The sequence below is a fragment of the Somniosus microcephalus genome, chromosome 11, assembly GCF_052327205.1.
Source record: "Somniosus microcephalus isolate GS21.2 chromosome 11, FLI_Smic_1.0, whole genome shotgun sequence".
In the NCBI taxonomy this organism is placed as follows: domain Eukaryota; kingdom Metazoa; phylum Chordata; class Chondrichthyes; order Squaliformes; family Somniosidae; genus Somniosus; species Somniosus microcephalus.
The window spans coordinates 59871909-59893739 of NC_140997.1; the positions used below are offsets into that span (position 1 = coordinate 59871909).

The 21831-nt window shown below is 44.9% G+C and overlaps 1 protein-coding gene across 8 annotated transcripts in view; it reads right to left on the minus strand.

Moving 5' to 3' along the window:
- Nucleotides 1–21831, minus strand: part of snx29 (sorting nexin 29) — an 880052-nt gene that overhangs the window by 778303 nt on the left and 79918 nt on the right. The window lies entirely within an intron of this gene.

The window sequence follows — 21831 nt, forward strand, 5'->3', positions numbered from 1 at the left end:
CTTTCATCAGAACATTTCTGACGAAAGGTCACCGACCTGAAACGTTGGGGCAGAAATTCGGATCGGGAGCTTGCCGCGCGTGCAAGCCCCCGATCTGCACTTACCCGACGCGCCTGCCGTTCACCTCCAGGGACGCCTGGAATTCCTTTTTGAAAGAGAAGAATCCCGGGCAGCGTATGACGTCACGCCGCTCAGGAGTGCAGCCAGCGCGAAGCCTGTAGCGCACTGTGCAACTGAGACACGCCCCTTGAGGTCTCAGTTTAATAGGACACGCCCCCAATGTTTCTCACAAGCTGCAAAGCATTTTTACATGCAGAGCAGCATTTTAAATAGGTTTTTGGTATTTTTATGAAGCTTTTGGTAACTTTTATAAACTTTTAAAAACGTTTACATTATTTTGAAGAATCTGAAGTAGTTTTAAACAGAATTAAAGCAATTTAAAGAATTTTAAAAGCCCTGAAAGCATTTTTTTCATTCCATTTATTTAATTAGCAACGTCGTCATCGTATGTGTCTTCACACTGTTCCCTTTGGGGAACTGTATGCAGTGGTGGAAGGATTTATGGCCGTGATTAACGCTCCTTCCGTGACCGTAACCATCTTTGTACCAGCCATTAGGGTGGTTAGTCCTATGGCAGGAGGGTTTTACGGGCTCCCACAACCTATACGAGGGGGGGGGCGGCACCCACACCCACGGACGCAAATATCCCACTGGATGTCAACCCAGAATTTAGAGCCGGAGCTCCGACTCCACTTGCCGGGACTGTCTGGAGCGGGGTTCGAAACCCTACCCCATCTGGCCCAGCGGCGGGGATCCTACCGCTACGCCAAAGGCCCACTCCGATTAGCAACGTGAAATGGCTGGAATGAGCACAATTCACGGCATTAAAAGAACTCACAATTGAACTGATGATGACCTCAGCAATCTCCTCAACGAGGTGGAGGCGCAGCGCCTGCTCATCATTGGTAATGAGAAGTCCAAGGCGCCGCAAAAAGGACAGATGATAGCTTGGTCTTTCAAGTGGCAGCATAGGGCTCCAGTCACGGGGAGGGAAAAGGCGCAGGAAACGTATGGGTGTCACCTTTTGCGCGGAGTGGGCCTTTTGCGTAGCGGTAAGCATCCCCGCCGCTGGGCCAGAAGGAGTAGGGTTTCAAACCCCACTCCAGACAGTCCCAGCAAGTGGAGTCGGAGCTCCAACTATAAATTCTGGGTGGACATCCAGCGGGATACTTGCGTCCGCGGGTGTGGGTGGCCCCCCCCTCAGATGGGTTGTGGGAGCCCGTAAAACCCTCGCGCCATAGGACTAACCACCCTAATGGCTGGTATGAAGATGGTTATGGTCACGGAAGGAGCGTTAACGTGGCCAGAAATCCTTCCACCACTTCATACAGTTCCCGAAAGGGAACAGTGTGAGGATACGTACGACGATGACCTCTTGCGCAATGCACCTCCTTGGACCCTCAGTCGCAGATGCGAGGGGGCAAATCGTGCAATTGTTAAATTTTTCATTTTATTGACATGTAAAATGTTGTGTTTGCTGTTTTCATTGAAATGTTTATTTGTGACTGAAAGGATATGTAACCTTTTCCTTTAAACAGTGCAGCCTGTAGTCAGTTTGAAAAAAATTAGCAACTTTTATTGGAGCCAAAGTATTTTTACAACAACTGTTTGAAAATTAGAACATAGCTAGTTTCCACCTTGAATGTCTTTATTGCACTAAGAAAACAGAAAAAGTCACTTTAAAATGTTAACACATTTTTTTCTGAACTATTCATGTTTACAAATGTTTGAAAAGCAGGAAATAGCTAGTTAACATTTTAAAGTTATAAACTATCTACATCAAAACTGACCCTGAAAACTGTTTTATGATGCAATAAAAGTTCACTGCTTCACTTTAAATTGTGTCTGCTCCTTTCTTTGCCTTGCGGGGGGAGGGGGAGGTACAAGGCACCACTAGCTCGTGAAGGTGTTGGCTACTAGCAGTTCCCGGGCATTTTTCTCGCTCACAGGCCTCCTGCTTACACAGACGTCCTTGCAAGGAAGAAATGGAAAGAATTGTTAAAGTAATTTTAATGAAGTGACTGGCTAGAAAATCACCCCGGCCTATGGCAGGAGAAACGCGTTATCGTCTTGGTAATACATCATACCCGCTGATCAATTTCACAGCCCGAGATGATTTTCCAATGGCCCAGTAATTCCGTTCCAAACGCATGAGTACGGTCAGGGTACTCACGCGTCTGGCCGGAGGAAATGCCGGTTTTCAGCATGCACAGCGCATGCGGGGAAAACCGGCATTTCCTGTCCTTTGAACGAAGGGGTTCAGAGGCAGAACGCGTGCGACTGCACAGGCAGCGCGTGCGCAGTAAAATTCGCCGGTTTCATTCATACTTTCAGTGAGATTAAGTCCTTACAACTTACACATGAAAAAAGCATGAGTACAGTTGCTCCAGAGGAAGATATATTTTATCATGGAGCTTCTGAAAGGCAATATTTTTGTTTGGGAAAGGGAGGAAAGTTATTTTAAGAAATGCTGAGGTAAGTTTTAAAGTTTATTTTTGTTTTTTAAAAACGGGTTTTCAGTACTGTAGGTAGAAGGAGCAATTGTGGCTATGTGAATTGAATTTGCTGTGTTTATTAAATGTGAAAATGACTCCAACATTTTTAAGAAAGAAACTTTTCATCAGTAATATATTCTTTTAAGTAATTATGTATGTATGTCTGTATATATTCCTTTGCGTATATGTATGTATGTATATATTCCTTTACTTATGTGTATGAATGTATGTATTTAATTATGACTTTCAGAGAAAGTAACTTATTGGAAAATCATAATTAAATACATACATTCATACACATAAGTAAAGGAATATATACATACATACATATACGTAAAGGAATATATACGGACATACATACATAATTACTTAAAAGAATATATTACTGATGAAAAGTTTCTTTCTTAAAAATGTTGGAAATGTTACATTATTCATTTTAGAACAGTCATTTTCACATTTAATAAACACAGCAAATTCAATTCACACAGCCACAATTGCTCCTTCTACCTACAGTACTGAAAACCCGTTTAAAAAAAAAAAAAATTAAACTTTAAAACTTACCTCAGCATTTCTTAAAATAACTTTCCTCCCTTTCCCAAACAAAAATATTGCCTTTCAGAAGCTCCACGATAAAATATATCTTCCTCCGCAGCCTCTGGAGCAACTGTACGCATGCTTTTTTCATGTGTAAGTTGTAAGGACTTAACCTCACTGAAAGCATGAATGAAACCGGCGAATTTTACTGCGCACGCGCTGCCTGTGCAGTCGCACGCGCTGTGCCTCTGAACCCCTTCGTTCAAAGGACAGGAAATGCCGGTTTTCCCCGCATGCGCTGTGCATGCTGAAAACCGGCATTTCCTCCAGCCAGACGCGTGAGTACCCCGACCGTACTCATGCGTTTGGAACGGAATTACTGGGCCGTTAACTCTGCTTCTCTCTCCACAGATGCTGCCTGACCTGCTGAGTAGTTCCAGCATTTTTTGTTTTTTATAACACACAATGCATGTTTCCTAAAGAAGATGTCTGCATTGGAAACTCATTCAGACTGTAATTAAAGCCCCTCTGTACTATGATAACACAACTTGAATAGGTTGAGAATATTTACTGCAAAATAAATTGAACAAACATGCAAGAGCAGCTTCATGACAGAGAGGATTTACAAACGCGCAACAGAGTATTAAGACATTGGTTTGCTTCCAGTTCTTCTGAAAAAGGAACCAAGGTGGAAGAACTCCACTGGTTGCTATATGTAGCAACACTATACTTAAATGTGTTTACAATTTCTGCACACATGTTGACCACAGCAATTCTTCTCAACTCCACACCCACCCAGGTGGAGTTTAGGCAGAGAAAAAAATAGCACATGATGCAGACCAGTGAGATCTCAGCAGCTCGTTACAAAGGCCACAAGTAGAGTTCTGAGAGCAGTTTGCCTGCCTACATTCTCCGGATAGGGAATGTGTGTGGTACAGATGGGAAGGAGCTAACTTTTTTAACTTTATAACACAGACTAGTTTAACATAGCATTTCAGATCTAAAAGATTTTAGCGTTACAAGTATATCAAAGTAACAAAGGCATTTTAGACTGCTTTGCAGACAAGCTTCTCTTAAAATAAAGATTCAAATCAAATTAATCCAGCTTCTTCCATGCAAAACAGAACATGGAGAGTCATGCAGTGAGACCAAGATCACTATGATCTTTTCATTTCATATTTTAGCTTCTAGTATTGAGTACAGTGCAGCCTCAGTGAACCTAACACAAAGTCTCACATCTCTCGAGAACTTCTGCAAAGCCAACTCTATGCTTATCTGGTTGTTAGTTCTGCAAAATATATATATTATATGCGTGTGTGCATTCCCAACTGTGCATAAAACTTTGAGTCAGTTTTTCATTAGCATAATCATGCTGAGAGTAATCTCAGAGTCGCAAGAACGCACAACCCACACTAACACACCCCTTGATTTCCTGGAAATGCTGGCTCATATTGAACAATCAAATGGAAAGATTATGACATAATGCTCAACCTCAGAATTACTGAGAACTATCATCAGCAATGCTGCCTTCCAACAACTTCAACTCAAACAAGGAATGATGATATCCTTATTCACTATATAAATGTGTCAAATAATGGTTTGCCCACAGCACGAAAAAGAAAGACTTGCATTTATATAGCGCCTTTCATGAGCACCGGATGTCCCAAAGCGCTTTACAGCAAATGAAGTATTTCTGAAGTGTGGTCACTGTTGTAATGTAGGAAACACGGCAGACAATTTGCACACAGCAAGCTCCCACAAACAGCAATGCGATAATGACCAGATCATCTGTTTTAGTTACGTTGATTGAGGGATAAATATTGGCCAGGACACTGGGGATAACTCCCCTGCTCTTCTTCAAAATAGTGCCATGGGATCTTTTACATCCACCTGAGAGAGCAGACGGGGCCTCAATTTAACGTCTCATCCAGAAGACAGCACCTTCGACAGTGCAACACTCCTTCAGTACTGCACTAGAGTGTCAGCCTTGATTTTTGTGCTCAAGTGTCTGGAGTGGGACAGATTATTTGGTCATTATCATATTGCTGTTTGTGGGAGCTTGCTGTGCGCAAATTAGCTGCCGTATTTCCCTACACTTCAACAGTGACTACACTTCAAAAATACTTCATTGGCTGAAAAATGCTTTGAGATGTCCCAGTTTCATGAAAAGCGTGATTTCAATTCAAGTTCTTTCTTTCTTTCAACATCAATGCTTAATTGTAGGGAGTCCACATTTATTCCATTGCTAAACATAGAATTCTAAAGGTACTGTTTACAAGCTGAGGCGGTTATCAATCTGAGACCCACCACCACATATTTAAGCAGAGTTAAGTGGACTTGATCTACCTTTCTGCTGTACAGTGAACTTTTTAAAAAATAATTCATACTTCAAGCTATACGGTCACATTGGCCAAATATTTGCGTTAAAAGAGAGAAACTCTCGGTCTGGGAATGATGCTTGTGGCAGGGGGAGACAAAGATTAAAATGATCAAACTATAAATACTGCCCAAAAATAAAAATTTAATGGAAGATTAAAACAAAATGGTGATACATCAGTAATTTGCTTACCTACAGTATACATGAAGGCACAGTAAAAGCATAACTGCTGAAGAGGTTTGTGTTAAGCGCTGTAGTAACAGTGCAATGCAGCAGCACTGGCAGGCCTATAATGTATGAAATCTTACAAATAACAGTTTTTCTTAAACATTTTTATTCTTTACCCCATTTCCTACCCACGTATTCTTGATACATATGTCTCACCACAAAAGCCATTGCTTACGTCTTATTTCTGTTGTACAGAATTTTCCCACAAAGGTATCTTGCAAACCACAAGTTGGAACCATTTCTTTCAAGTAGTATTTCAACTAAAATTCCATTATACTACCGACTTCAAATATCCATCACTTGTTCCAATCTAGCTGTAAAACATGTCTTAAAAGTCAGAAAGGAACAGCAGAACCACTTATTTTAAAATGTTATTTCTCACTTTCATTTAAAATAATTAAATCCAGATGAAAATAATAAGAATACTTTCCATTATCAAAAATAATCTTGTGCACAGTTATTTTCTTTCCTCAAAATGTCTCCCCTTTCTGGAAGGCATCAATTTATATATAAACCCACAGGCAGTGATGGTATTTAGCCCCAGTGGTCATTCTATATAGTAGTCTTGACAGTGAAATCAGCGCATTAGACAAGACCACAAAATCACCCTCAACCTGACAGCTGTGGTGTATGTAACCTGTACCACCTTAAGAGACTACCTTAAGAGATGGACTACTTTCTCTTGGCTACTGTATATTGTAGTACCGGTGGTGACCACACCGGTATATAAACTCTGTGTAGTAATTTGCTAAGCAGTTCAGCCCTGACCTTCGATTAGTAAAGACCTGTTTAAGTTATTCTTGTTGTCGGTGTCCAGTGATTTAGAATAAGCATATCTGGGACACTCAGACTCAACAGTGGTGACGAGTCCGATCTTACCCTGCGGCAGTTTTGCATCCAAGGCAGCTTCGTCCTCAGAACGGGCGTCGAGAAGAGGCATCCGCCCTTATCATCCTGCTGAGCACCGCATCGCACGGGAGGCATCGAGAACCCGGGTTGAAATTACTGACCACGAAGTCCTCCATCAGCGACAGGCAGTGATCATCCTTCTACCACGGTGGTGGGTAAGCCGATCTAGCGACGCGGGCAGAAAGTCGGCCGCGTTGTCAGTGGAGAAGGGGAGGGAAACCGGAGGGAAAAAGGGCGGAGAACTCGACCGCAGCCGGTGAAAAGGGCCGGGCTGCAATCGGGGCTGAGAGGCGCAGCAACGAGGGAAGCGTTAATGCCCACGAGAACCGCGGGGGAGCAAAAGCAGCGTCGGGGAAATTAAGAACCGCTGGGAGGCGAGAACGGCAACAGCGCGGTCATCGCCATTGTAGCCAGCGGGGGAAGAAGACAAGCGCGGGAAGCCGCCATTTTGGAAAAATAAAATATTTAAAGAAACTCTCAAGGATGCCTAAACACGGTAACATCACTGCTTTTGATAGCGATGTTGAAGATTGGGCCACGTATGTAGAACGCATTGAAGTTTATTGTACAGCAAATGAGGTACCAGATGATAAGAAAGCACTAACCTTATTAAACTCAATGGGTGCGAAGACGTACGGGTTATTGAGGCACCTTGTAACACCAGATAAACCGGCGGATCAGACTTTCGCGAATATTGTTACTATCCTGCAAGAACATTTAAACCCCACGCCGCTGCTGATAGCGGAACGATTTAAATTTTACAGAAGAACGCAGCGGAAAGAGGAAAGCAACGCTGAATTCTTAATTGAACTGCGCAAGCTATCAAAGTACTGTCAGTTTGGTACAGGACTAGCAGACGCTCTGAGAGATAAATTCGTGTGTGGATTACTAAAAGGAGGAACTCAAAAGCGACTGCTAGAGGAAAAGGACCTTACGCTTGATAAAGCTGTCACCATTGCAGCATCGCACGAGGCCGCAGCAAGAGGCACTGCGGAAATGCAGCTAAGGTCATCGGAACTCAGCACCAATCGAATGGCATTGGGTGCAGTAAAGTGTTATCGTTGCGGAAGGACAACGCACGATCAGAACCAGTGCTGGTTCAAAAATCAGGAATGCAGAAAATGTGGCAGGCTAGGTCACATAGCTAAAGTATGCCGGTCAGGAAAGAAGACCAGCAACAAAAAGTCACCGCAGGAAAAGTGAAAAAAGGTACACAAGGTGACAGAGAACAGTTCGGATGAACAGAAGACGGATTCAGACTCCAGCAGTAAGGAACTGGGTTGTCTAAGAATACATAATGTGGGTAACACAGCAGACCACCAAACTATCTGGGTCACACTTCAGATAGCAGGAGTCCAAGTGAAGATGGAATTGGACACTGGATCGGCATTGACGGTCATGAATAAGCAAGATTACAAAAGGTTATTTCCACACATTCCCCTAAGGGATACGGAGATTGTATTGAAAACATACACGGGGCAAAGAGTATACCCCATCGGAAAGATAAAGGTAAAGGTGGTCCACAAGGGTAAAGAAAGCCGAGGAATGGGCTTATATGTGTTACCTGAAGGAGGTCCACCACTACTGGGACGGGAATGGATCAGGAGAATAAATATGGACTGGCATTCCTTAAAAGCACTAACTGTAGATTCCGGTAAAAAGGACGATGTCAAACCTAAACGACTGTCCAGAATATTGGACGATGCTAAAGAGGTGTTCCAGCAGGGACTGGGAACACTGAAAGGAAATACGGCAAACATCAAGGTTGAAGAACATGCAAACCCGAAATTTTTCAAAGCTAGACCGGTACCTTATGCGATACGACCTGCTGCGGAAGCTGAGCTAGAGGGACTAGAACGTTCCGGAGTACTGTCAAAGGTGGACTGGAGTGAATGGGCTACGCCCATTGTTCCCGTCATGAAGCGTTCATCGAGTAACAAGCCGGGGGAACAGGGGAAGGTTCGCATCTGTGGCGATTTCAAGATCACTGTTAATCCGGTGCTTCACACGGTGCAATATCCGCTTCCACGGATTGAGGATATCTTCGCTTCGTTGTCTGGCGGGAAACACTTCACCAAGATAGACCTGGCGCAGGCGTACTTACAGATGGAAGTTGATGAAGCGTCACGCCAGTATCTCACGATCAACACGCATAAGGGATTATATCGGTATAATAGACTGGTTTTTGGAGTGGCATCGGCTCCAGCGATTTGGCAAAGGGCCATGGAGCAGGTATTACAGGGAATTCCAGGCACACAATGCTACCTGGACGACATTCTGATTACAGGAGATGATGATGAGGAACACCTTGCAAATTTGGAACAGGTGCTCACCAGATTGAAAGAATATGGACTTCGAGTTAATCACCAGAAATGTGAGTTCTTTCAGAAGCAAATCTCGTACTGTGGTCACGTCATTAACCAGGAGGGGCTTCACAAGTCACCTGACAAGATCGAAGCTGTTGTGAAGGCTCCCGCTCCGGAAAATGTATCCCAGTTGAGGTCGTTCCTAGGGTTGATTAACTATTACCATAAGTTTCTGCCAAATTTATCCACGGTGCTACACCCGCTGAACGCTCTTTTGCAGAAGGGAGTGCCATGGAAGTGGAGCGAGGACTGTAAGCGGGCCTTTCACAAAAGCAAGGCATTGATCACCTCTAAGGAAGTGTTGGCTCACTTTAACCCAACGCTGCCTATTCGTTTAGCTTGTGATGCTTCTCCATATGGTATTGGGGCAGTGCTCTCACATCAGTTGCCAAATGGCTTGGAAAGACCAGTCGCATTTGCATCCAGATCATTGACCTCCGCTGAGCGCAACTATGCTCAGATAGATAGGGAGGCTCTCAGCCTTGTGTGGGGAGTAAAAAAATTTAATCATTACCTGCAAGGGCAAAAGTTTACGCTGCTGACAGACCACCAGCCGTTGGTTTCCATTTTTAACCCTAAGAAGGGTGTTTCGGTGATGACAGCGCAGAGGCTCCAGAGATGGTCCCTTTTCCTAGGGGCACATCAATATCAGATCGAATTCAAAGGTACAAAGCAACATGGTAATGCTGATGGGCTGTCGCACCTGCCACTACCTACAGAGGAGGAGGCACCGACAGTTGACCCTGTTGAGTTATTTCACTCGACCATCATCGAATGTTTACCAGTCACCAATGCAAGTATTGAGAGAGAAACCAGGAACGACCCGACACTGTCTCGGGTCTACGAATTGACAGTGAAGGGATGGCCAGCTCATGGTGAACCACTGTTACCGGCATTCTCAGCCAGACGAGAACAGCTGTCCGTCTGTCAAGGAACACTGATGTATGGAACAAGGGTGATTATTCCTCCTAAATTAAGGGAGAGAGTTCTAAAGGAACTGCATGAAGATCATCTGGGGGGAGTCAAGATGAAAAGCCTTGCTAGGGCTTATGTGTGGTGGCCAGGTATCGACCAACAAATAGAGGATCTGACTAAAAGCTGCTCAGGGTGCCAAAAAGTTCAAAATGCACCTCCAATTGCACCGCTGCATCCATGGGAATGGCCTTCAACCCCATGGCAACGTGTACATATTGACTTCGCAGGTCCATTCATGGACTCCATGTTTTTAATTGCGGTAGACGCACATTCTAAATGGCCAGAAGTGATTAAGATGGCGACCACTACCTCGGAAAAGACGATCGCAGTTCTGAGAACGATATTCGCAAGAAATGGATTGCCAGAACAAATATGTTCAGACAACGGACCGCAGTTCGTGTCAGAAGAATTCCAGAAATTCATGAAGAAGAATGGGGTGAAACATTATACCTCTGCCCCATATCATCCGGCTACAAATGGGTTGGCCGAGAGATTTGTACAAACGCTCAAAAAGGCGATAAAGGCCATGAGCGAAGACCAGATTCCACTACAACACAAGATGGACAATTTCCTAATGGCATATCGAAACGCCACTCATGCAGTGACAAATCAAAGCCCTGCCATGATGTTCTATAACAGGAGGTTGCGGTCCAGGTTGGACTTGTTAAAACCAAATGTGCGGAGGGAAGTCGAAAACAAACAGTTCCAGCATATAAATAACAAGACCACTCGGAGTTTCGAAATAGGACAACCAGTGTTAGCCCGGGACTATAAGAATGAGAAATGGCAATCTGGAACAATTCGTGCCAGACAAGGACCCCTGATGTACACGGTAGATATTGGTGAAAACGTAATACGACGTCATGCTGACCAACTTGTAGAATCGAGAACAAGGGTCGAACCCATGACGACGACAGAGACACCAGTGGAAGAAGTTAGTGAACCTGAAGCATCTACCTCAGACGCCAATGTATCTGATGATGTCCAATCCATAAGAGATCAACTAGATGAGTCACCCCAGCAACGAGAATCAGAGACCCCTGAAAGGCGTTATCCAACTCGGATCAGGAGGCCTCCTCAGAGACTGAATCTTTGAACAGTTTTGCATGAAATTGTATATATGTTATCCATGTTATGTTTAAATTGGGATGTACACTGTTAAGCTAAAAAGGGAGGAATTGTGGTGTATGTAACCTGTACCACCTTAAGAGACTACCTTAAGAGATGGACTACTTTCTCTTGGCTACTGTATATTGTAGTACCGGTGGTGACCACACCGGTATATAAACTCTGTGTAGTAATTTGCTAAGCAGTTCAGCCCTGACCTTCGATTAGTAAAGACCTGTTTAAGTTATTCTTGTTGTCTGTGTCCAGTGATTTAGAATAAGCATATCTGGGACACTCAGACTCAACAACAGCCACAAACACATTTCCAAGAGGGACCACTGATGACAATCCAACTCTGCATCTCTACAACAAATAAGCTGTACAGATCGTCTACCACGTATCTCTCTCTCAAAGACTCTCTATCTTCCAAATGCGAAGTAGCCAAATGCATTACAAGATTATAAAGGTCATGTTTTCCTTTTCAAGGGTAACATTTTGACTTAGAAGTGTAAAAACAAAATCAATGGCTCCAAAAGAAGCACAGCTTTTGTTTGCTCAACAATTTGAAACTGATATTTTGAGGCTACTGCTGGTCTCTCGCTGCCTATTACAAGACATTTGGCAACACTGACCAATTGCCATGCCCACGCACAAAAGAATCAACATTTTCAATTATTTGGCATTTAAGGACTTCCTCTTGAAATGGGTTTGTCTTTTTGGCATGCTTGTACAGAATCAATCCTTTCATCAGAAATCTTACATTTAAAACGTTGGAAATTGATGCTAAGTTGGTCTTGTATGTCGGCGTATTCACCTCGTGGCATTATTTTGTATCATAACCAAGCATGCGACAGCAATCAGCCAGTATTTAACAGACCAAAGCAGGAAGTTGCGGGCTGCGATTTTACTAATGGAGGTGGCTTGAGTGCGGGTCCACTGCTCGGAGGCTTTCCGACCCGCTCCTGGCTGCCGCCTCCCAGAACTTACAATTTTGCATTGATTGGCCTCATTACAGCCGACGTGCGGGTCCCTCCAGACAATTGCTTGGAGGCTGTCAGTTTCTCGCGTCTGATGACGCGTTGTTTGAAAGAAAATTTAAAGGGGCCATGTCCCCTTTGGGAAAAATGTCAATGTGATGATTTGGTGCTGTAATATATAGAAAGGGGAGTTGACAGTGTCTGTTCTGAACAAAATTTAATGAATTAAATTGCTGGTCATATTTTTCCAGAAAGATTTTAATGATTTTTTTGTATATATCAATTTATAATCTGACTATGAAATGAAAAAGATGCCAGATTTGTTCCAATCATTGGCTTAGTGATATTAATGCGTTTTTCTCTTAAAGGTGCTGGCTGTTGAAGGAACAGCTGCCCCAATAACTAAGGCTGCACCCAGGTTCAATGAGGGCTCCCTCCATTCTCTTGTTGAGTGAGTTAGAGGACATCAGGAGCTCCTCTTCCCTGGAAATGGAAGGGAGAAGGCCTCCTCAGCAAACCAAGGCAGTTTGGCTGCAAATTGTTGAGGAGGTGAGCTTGAGGTCTGTGTGCAGACACACATGGGTTCAGTGTGGAAAAAGGTTTAATGATCTGCTGAGATCACCTAAAGTGTGTTCTGGGAAATGGGAGTTCAAGCGTGAGGGTTCAGGGTGATTTCCACGTAGAATGTTGGTGGTGACACTGAGTGCAAACCACCGTTTATTGGACAGATGATGCCTGGGGTTTTGAGAATGTCGGACTTATATTCATCTCCATGTGCCAGCCACCTGTGGTTGAAGCGTAAGATTACGCGATTCTGGCATGGATGAGTGCATCCCTTGCCTGACGACCAGCAATGTGGTCGCCTGCTGCTGGATTGGCCACATCCAGCCCCGCAAGGCATCACTCCCCACCCTCCTCCTCGTCCTCATCCTCTTCCTTGACCTCTTCATCTTCCTCCAAGGAGGCTGTGTGTTGAGCCACTTGTTCATCCGGCAGCACTAAGCCGCGCTGCTCTTCCTCCGAATCTGGCGACCAGGATGAGAGGATGTAAATGGTTCCCATCCCGTTGCGAAAGATTTCAGTTGAGGCAAGAAGCTTGCAAGCGCACACAAAAGTGGCCTGAAATTATTCCCAATCAGTTCAAACAGCAGATGTGTGTCAGCTTGACCAGTCACAAGGTCAGTAGATTTGCAAAATCTTATCCCAAACCTACAACAAAGTTGTTGCATTTGAATGCTAGCCATGTTACAGGAGCGCTTTTAAAGTTCTGCACCAATAATGACTACAGGTCATGTCCTCCACCAACTTGGATACAAAACTGGCTTAGTGGCAGAAGGCAGAGGGTGATGGTCGATGGTTGTTTTTGTGACTGGAAGCCTGTGGCCAGTGGGGTGCCACAGGGATCGGTGCTGGGTCCCTTGCTGTTTGTGGTCTACATTAATGACTTGGATATGAATGTAAAAGGTATGATCAGTAAGTTTGCAGATGATACAAAAATTGGTAGGGTGGTAAATAGCGAGGAGGGTAGCCTCAGTCTGCAGGACGATATAGATGGGTTGGTCAGATGGGCGGAACAGTGGCAAATGGAATTTAACCCGGAAAAGTGCGAGGTGATGCACTTTGGGGGGACTAACAAGGCAAGGGAATACACAATGAATGGTAAGACCCTCGGCAAGACGGAAGGGCAGAGGGATCTGGGTGTGCAAGTACACAGATCCCTGAAGGCGGCGGAACAGGTGGATAAGGTGGTAAAAAAGGCATATGGGATACTTGCCTTCATTAGCCGAGGCATAGAATATAAGAGCAAGGAGGTTATGATGGAGCTGTAGAAAACACTGGTTAGGCCACAGCTGGAATACTGTGTGCAGTTCCAGTCGCCAAACTACAGGAAGGGTGTGATCGCTTTGGAGAGGGTGCAGAGGAGATTCACCAGGATGTTACCAGGGCTGGAGCGCTTCAGCTATGAAGAAAGACTGGGCAGATTGGGTTTGTTTTCCTTGGAGCAGAGGAGGCTGAGGGGGGACATGATTGAGATGTACAAAATTATGAGGGGCATAGATAGGATGGATACTGAGGAGCTTTTTCCCTTAGTAGAAGGGTCAATAACTAGGGGGCATAGATTCAAGGTAAAGGGCGGGAGGTTTAGAGGGGATTTGAGAAAGAACTTTTTCACCCAGAGGGTGGTTGGAGTCTGGAACTCACTGCCTGAAAGGGTTGTGGAGGCAGGAACCCTCACAACATTCAAGAAGCATTTGGATGAGCACTTGAAATGCCATAACATACAAGGCTACGGACCAAATGCTGGAATATGGGATTAGATTAGACAGGGCTTGATGGCCGGCACGGACACGATGGGCCGAAGGGCCTCTATCCGTGCTGTATAACTCTATGACTCTAACTCGTCTCCTTGCAGCAGGACTGTTTCTGACAAGACGGGAAACAGGAGCCAGAGGCAGGAAAATGGGAAACCTCTATCAAAATAGGATTATCAAGGCAGTTAACAGGCTCTTAACTACCTTAACTACCTGTCCCACCGGTTGGAGTCGGGTCAGTTTGGGAGCAGCTGAACAGACACTCAGGAAAATCGCGTGGGGCGGGATGGAGGCGGGTTGGGTGTCTGAAGCCATTTTTTCCGATTTTACCAGCTGACATGCCTCCAAACCCGCCTCCTCAGGGCTGGTAAAATCGAGCCCGTAGTTTATACAGCAGATCTTGAGATGCATAAAAAAGTGGGATTCTGCTGCTGGTGTCATGTGGAAGCAGTCTGTGTACACTTGCCAGGCCCATCAATTGTGCAACAGGAGTCCATATCATTGTAGTAAAGTAAACGCACTTTCAATTCGAGTAAAGTAAAAAATAATCACTCCGCCTAACATTCCTCCACTTCAACCCTCTCTCCCACACATTTTAGTCATTCAGGCATATTCAGGAAATGGATAGGCAGTCAGGCGCAGGGTTTGACCACTGAAATATAAATTAGCTGAAATTTGTAGCGCCCGGTGAACTAAGAGTTCACAAATGGTTCACTTAATGTATGCAATAATGCCACACATTTTTGTATGTCACACCACTTCCGTGTGCGGCATCGGCAGCGGGTGGAGGCGGAGCTGAGCGGCAGAGTGACTACAAGAGGCCCCAGAGGCTCAGGTAGGCCCCAGTGCGGCATCGGCAGCGGGTGGAGGCGGAGCTGAGCGACTACAAGAGGCCCCAGAGGCTCAGGTAGGCCTCAGTGCGGCATCGGCAGCGGGTGGAGGCGGAGCTGAGCGGCAGAGCGACTACAAGAGGCCCCAGAGGCTCATGTAGGCCCCAGTGCGGCATCGGCAGCGGGTGGAGGCGGAGCTGAGCGGCAGAGCGACTACAAGAGGCCCCAGAGGCTCAGGTAGGCCCCAGTGCGGCATCGGCAGCGGGTGGAGGCGGAGCTGAGCGGCAGAGCGACTACAAGAGGCCCCAGAGGCTCAGGTAGGCCTCACCAATCTCCAATCTCAGGGAAGGAGAGAGGTAAAAAGTATTCAAGGTGTGACGTCACCACAAAGCGGGTAAGTGATTGGTTGGTAAGTATTTCTCCCTTTTTAAGCTTAAATCTCCTTGGTTTATAGTTTCTAAGGTGTGATATTCACCATCTAGAATCGAGGCAGAGGGTATTTAAGAATAATATTAATAAATTTAATTAATTCCATAGAATGGGAGATCAGGCGATGTGTTGCTGCTGCAATATGTGGGAGCTGGTGGACACCATTGATGCTCACGGTGATCACATTTGCAGTAAGTGTTGGCTGCTCGAGGAATTCCGGCTCCGTGTTGAAGAGCTGGAGTCCGAGCTTCAAACACTGAGACACATCAGGGAGGGGGAGAGTTACCTGGACTCTGTGTATCAGGAGGTAGTCACACCAATTAGATTAATTAATTCAGATGTAGTCCGTGGCCAGGGTCAGGATGGTGTGACTAGAAGTGAGGCAGGTACGGGGATCCAGGAGGTAGTGTTGGAGGAGCCGCAGCCCTTGCACTTGTCCAACAGGTTCGAGGCTCTTACTCCCTGTGAGGATGGGAACAGGGACTGCGGGGAGGATGAGCAACCTGGCCACAGCACCGTGGAGCGGGGGGCCATTCAAGTCGGGGGAGTTAAAAGAAATGTTGTAGTGGTAGGGGATAGTATCGTTAGGGGGATAGATAGAGTTCTCTGCAGCCGAGAGCGAGAGTCCCGAAGGCTGTGTTGCCTGCCCAGTGCCAGGGTTAAGGACATCGCCTCTGGACTGGAGAGAAACTTGGAGTGGGAGGGGGAGGATCCAGTTGTCGTGGTCCATGTTGGTACCAACGACATAGATAGGACAAGGAAGGAGGTTCTGCTGAGGGAGTTTGAGCAGCTAGGGGCCAAATTTAAAAGCAGAACCACAAGGGTAATAATCTCTGGATTATTACCTGAGCCACGAGCGAATTTGGCTAGGACAAATAAAATTAGAGAGTTAAATGCGTGGCTCAAAGACTGGTGTGGGAGAAATGGGTTTTGCTTCCTGGGACACTGGCACTAGTACTGGGGCAGGAGGGAGCTGTTCCGTTGGGACGGGCTTCACTTGGCCAGTGCTGCGACTAGAGTCCTGGCGGATCATATAACGAGGGCTGTAGAGAGGGCTTTAAACTAACTAGTGGGGGGGAGGTTCCTAGAGAGCAAATAATACAAATGACAACAGAGAAGGTCATAGACTTAGGTAGCAGTGGGGAAATTAAAAACCAGAGCATGTCAGGAAGGGGCAGAAGGTATGGAGTAAAAGGTAAAGTAATAAAAAGGGCAAAAGCAGGAAATAAGTGTCACAAAACATCTTTGAAAGTTCTCTATCTGAATGCACGTAGCATTCGTAACAAAATAGATGAGTTAATGGCACAAATAACTACATATGGGTATGATCTTGTGGCCATTACAGAAACATGGCTGCAGGGTGACAATGCCTGGGAATTAAACATACCAGGTTATTTAACGATCAGGAAGGACAGGCAGGAAGGAAGGGGAGGTGGGGTGGCTATGTTAATAAAGGAAGGAATCACTGTAATACAAAGAAATGATATTGGGTCAAAAGATCAGGACAATGAAACAGTTTGGGTGGAGGTAAGGAATAATAAGGGGGAAAAAACACTAGTGGGCGTAGTCTATAGGCCTCCGAACTGTGGCAACTCTGTTGGACGGAGTATCAATCAGGAAATAGTTGAGACTTGTAATGAGGGAACATCTATAATTATGGGGGATTTTAACTATCATATTAATTGGACAAATCAAATTGGGCAGGGCTGCCTTGAGGATGAGTTCATTGAGTGTATTAGGGATGGGTTTCTTGAGCAGTATGTAACTGAACCGACCAGGGGGCAGGCAACCTTAGATCTGGTCCTGTGTAACGAGACAGGATTAATTAAAAATGTCCTAGTAAAGGATCCCCTACCATAACATGGTTGAATTCCATATTCAATTAGAGGGTGAGAAGGTTGGATCTCAAACAAGCATGCTAAGCTTGAATAAAGGAGACTATGAAGGTATGAGAGCGGAATTGAGTAGAGTGGATTGGGAAAATAGATTAAAGGGTAAGACGATACATGATCAGTGGTGTACATTTAAGGAGTTATTTTACAACTTCCAAAAAATATATATTCCACTGAGAAGAAAAGGGTATAAAAGAAAAGACAGCCCTCCGTGGCTAAGTAAAGAAATTAAGGATAGTATTCGACTAAAAACAAGGGCATATAAGGTAGCCAAATCTAGTGGGAGGATAGAGGATTGGGAAAACTTTAAAAGACAGCAAAAAATAACAAAAAGATTGATTAAGAAAGGGAAGATAGATTATGAAAGTAAATTAGCAAAAAATATAAAAACAGATAGTAAGAGTTTTTATAGTTATATAAAAAGAAAAAGGGTGGCTAAAGTAAATGTTGGTCCCTTAGAGGATGAGACCGGGAAATTAATGGTGGGAAATATGGAGATGGCAAAAACACTGAATGAATATTTTACATCAGTCTTTACAGTAGAAGACACTAAGAATATCCCAACACTGGACAAACAGGGGGCTAAAGGGGGGGAGGAGCTAAACACGATCAAAATCACTAAGGAAGTGGTACTCGGTAAAATAATGGGACTCCAGGCAGATAAATCACCTGGACCTGATGGCTTACATCCTAGGGTCTTGAGGGAAGTGGCGGTAGGGATTGTGGATGCATTGGTAATAATTTTCCAAAACTCCCTGGACTCGGCAATGGTCCCGGCAGACTGGAAAACTGCTAATGTAACACCCTTATTTAAAAAGGGCAGTAGACAGAAGGCTGGAAACTATAGACTGGTTAGCCTAACATCTGTGGTAGGTAAAATTTTGGAGTCCATTATTAAGGAGACAGTAACAGGACATTTGGATAATCATAATTTAATAGGACAAAGTCAGCATGGTTTTATGAAGGGGAAGTCATGTTTGACAAATTTGCTGGAGTTCTTTGAGGAAGTAACAGATAGGGTGGATAAAGGTGAACCAGTGGACGTAGTGTATTTAGACTTCCAAAAGGCATTTGACAAGGTGCCACACAAAAGATTATTGCTTAAGATAAAAAATCACAGGATTGGGGGTAATATTCTGGCATGGATAGAGGATTGGCTATCTAACAGAAGGCAGAGAGTTGGGATAAATGGTTCATTCTCAGACTGGCAATCAGTAACTAGTGGTGTTCCGCAGGGGTCAGTGCTGGGTCCCCAACTCTTTACAATCTATATTAACGATTTGGAGGGGACCGAGTGTAACATATCAAAGTTTGCAGATGATACTAAGATGGGAGGGAAAGTAGTGAGTGAGGAGGACATAAAAAACCTGCAAGGGGACATAGACAGGCTAAGTAAGTGGGCAGAGATTTGGCAGATGGAATACAATACTGGAAAGTGTGAGGTTATGCACTTTGGCAGGAAAAATCGTAGAGCAAGTTATTATCTTAATGGCAAGAAACTGGAAAGTACTGAAGTACAAAGGGATCTGGGGGTCCTGGTGCACGAAACTCAAAAGGTTAGTATGCAGGTGCAGCAAGTGATTAAGAAGGCCAATGGAATATTGGCTTTCATTGCTAGGGGGATAGAATATAAAAATAGGGAGGTATTACTTCAGTTGTACAAGGTATTGGTGAGACCGCACCTGGAATACTGCGTACAGTTTTGGTGTCCATACTTAAGAAAGGACATACTTGCTCTCGAGTCAGTACAAAGAAGGTTCACTCGGTTAATCCCGGGGATGAGGGGATGGACATATGAGGAGAGGTTGAGTAGATTGGGACTCTACTCATTGGAGTTCAGAAGAATGAGAGGCGATCTTATTGAAACATATAAGATTGTGAAGGGGTTGGATCGGGTGGATGCGGGGAAGATGTTCCCGATGATGGGTGAAACTAGAACTAGGGGGCATAGTCTTAGAATAAGGGGCTGCTCTTTCAAAACTGAGATGAGGAGTAACTACTTCACTCAGAGGGTGGTAGGTCCATGGAATATGCTGCCCCAAAAAACTGTAGAAGCTTCATCATTACATAAATTTAAAACAGAAATAGACAGTTTCCTAGAAGTAAAGGGAATTAAGGGTTACGGGGAGCGGGCAGGAATTTGGACATGAGTCTAGGTTCGGATCGGTCATGGCCCTGTGGGTAGCGGAGCGGGCCCAGGGGCCGTCTAGCCTGATCCTGCTCCTATTTCGTGTGTCTAATTCTGTTAGATGCAGGAGATGGTTCTGAGATAGTGGATTGGCAGTTAGGATCAGATCAGCCATGATCTTATTGAATGGCGGAGCAGGCTCGAGGGGCCGACTGGCCTACTCCTGCTCCTATTTCTTATGTTCTTATGTTCTTATTATGAAACTGCCTACTGCACCTTACTAAATATACAAAATGGATGTTAGCTCTCTGTGTATCTTGTTAAAATTTCCTTGCAGATTTATGATGAGGAGATGGGGAGGGGAAAGAGAAGGAATAATGGGAAACCACTGTCTTAATTGTTCCTACTTTTCCACATCTCTGGGGAATGAGTATACATTGTGCTTACATATGCACATATTCTTTTTTTTTTTAATGATCCTACTGGTATAAAAGCAGTTGGCCAGACTACTTGTGTAAAAAGAAAAAATACTGCACAGAAAAGCATTTATGTAGCACCTTATGACATCCCAAAGTGCGGCAGAACTACTGAATCATCTTTGACGTGCATTCAACGTATATAGGCAAGCCAGGAACATGCCTGGAGTAGTGGCTGTGTTTTTTTTGTGAGATTGTGGGATTCAGCAGTGGAGCTTGCACTACCTACTTATTCCACATGCCTCCAAACTTTCCCAGGTAGATGCTGATAAGTTCTAATTTTAAGCATTCAACTAGTTTAATGTAGTAACTGATTGTGCAATTCATCAAATGCAAAATCTTTTTGCACATTAATGAAGTATTCAAAACAGTATTATAGTATGAACCTATTTGTGGCCCAAAAAACTAGTGATTCTTACAATAACCATCACTGACAACAACCATTAAGTTTCTTTCCCTCCTACATCTTATTACAAGGGTGGCCAATCTTATAGAGCTCAAGGAACAAAATATACCTAGCAAAGAGCAGCCAGGTATTCAGGCCTTTTTATTTTACTGGGTCCTGGAAGAGAGACACCTGAGTGGCTCTCCGTTGCCATCAGGACTATTTATATTCAGGAGGACCACCATTAGTGCAACAACCATGCATTTGCAGGTCATGGCACTCATTATGGTAAAAGTGTTGTGTATGTACCTTTAAGAGAATAACTGGTCTCAGACTGCAGTACCGGCAGTCACCACCCCTGTATAAAAGGCGCTAGTAAGCCTCTGTAGTTTCAGTTTCCCAATTGACTCCTTTCAGTAAAGACTTGTTTTGTTCAACTCCTGCTGTCCGTGTCTCAATCATACACGGACATAATACTGGCAACGAGCAGATACGAACTTACCTACAGTCTGCACCACCTCCTGGGATCCATTCCTGCACCGAAGTGAGCAGAGGTCGAGGCCAGAAGGAAGAAAGCAGTAGAAACAGGCGTCGACCGTGGGCATCCGCCCCTGTGTTAGCGGAGTTGAAGATTGCTGGAGAAGCTGTCGAAAGCGGGGCCTGGTTCCTGTCGACGGTGCTTCAGCTAATCGGGCTGGTGGCAGGTAGTACACTGATCCTTCCTGGGCTGCGGCGGTCGCGAACTCGAGCGGGTGGCTTGCAACGGGGCAGAGCAGCGTTGTCGGGAAGAGGAGAGAGAGAGGGTGGAGCACACAGGGCGCGGCCGGTGCTACGAAGCCGGGCTGCGTATAGTCCCGAGAAGAGGGAGGCAAGAGTCCCACAGGGTTGTTCCACGACGGGAAAATAATAAAAAAAGAGAAATATTAAACGCGCAGGAAACCGCGAGGAGCTGCAGGTTGCAACGGAAACCGCGGAAAGCAGCGCTAGCAACAGCGGGGAAGAAGGCAAAGCGCGGGAGGCGCCATTTTAGATTTTCAAGATGCCGAAGACTGGCTGTATCACTGCCTTTGATAATACAATAGAGGACTGGACCACGTATGTGGAAAGAGTCGAGGTATATTGTGAGGCAAACGAAATAGCCGATGAGAAAAAGGCATCGGTATTGCTAAACTTAATGGGCGCTAGAACGTACGGCCTATTGCGGGACCTGATTACTCCAGCCAAACCGAAGGCGAAGAGTTTTAACGAAATTGTTGCTGTCCTACAGGAACACCTAAACCCTGCACCGCTGTTGATAGCCGAAAGATTTAAATTCCACAGGAGAACTCAGCATAAAGATGAGAGCAATGCT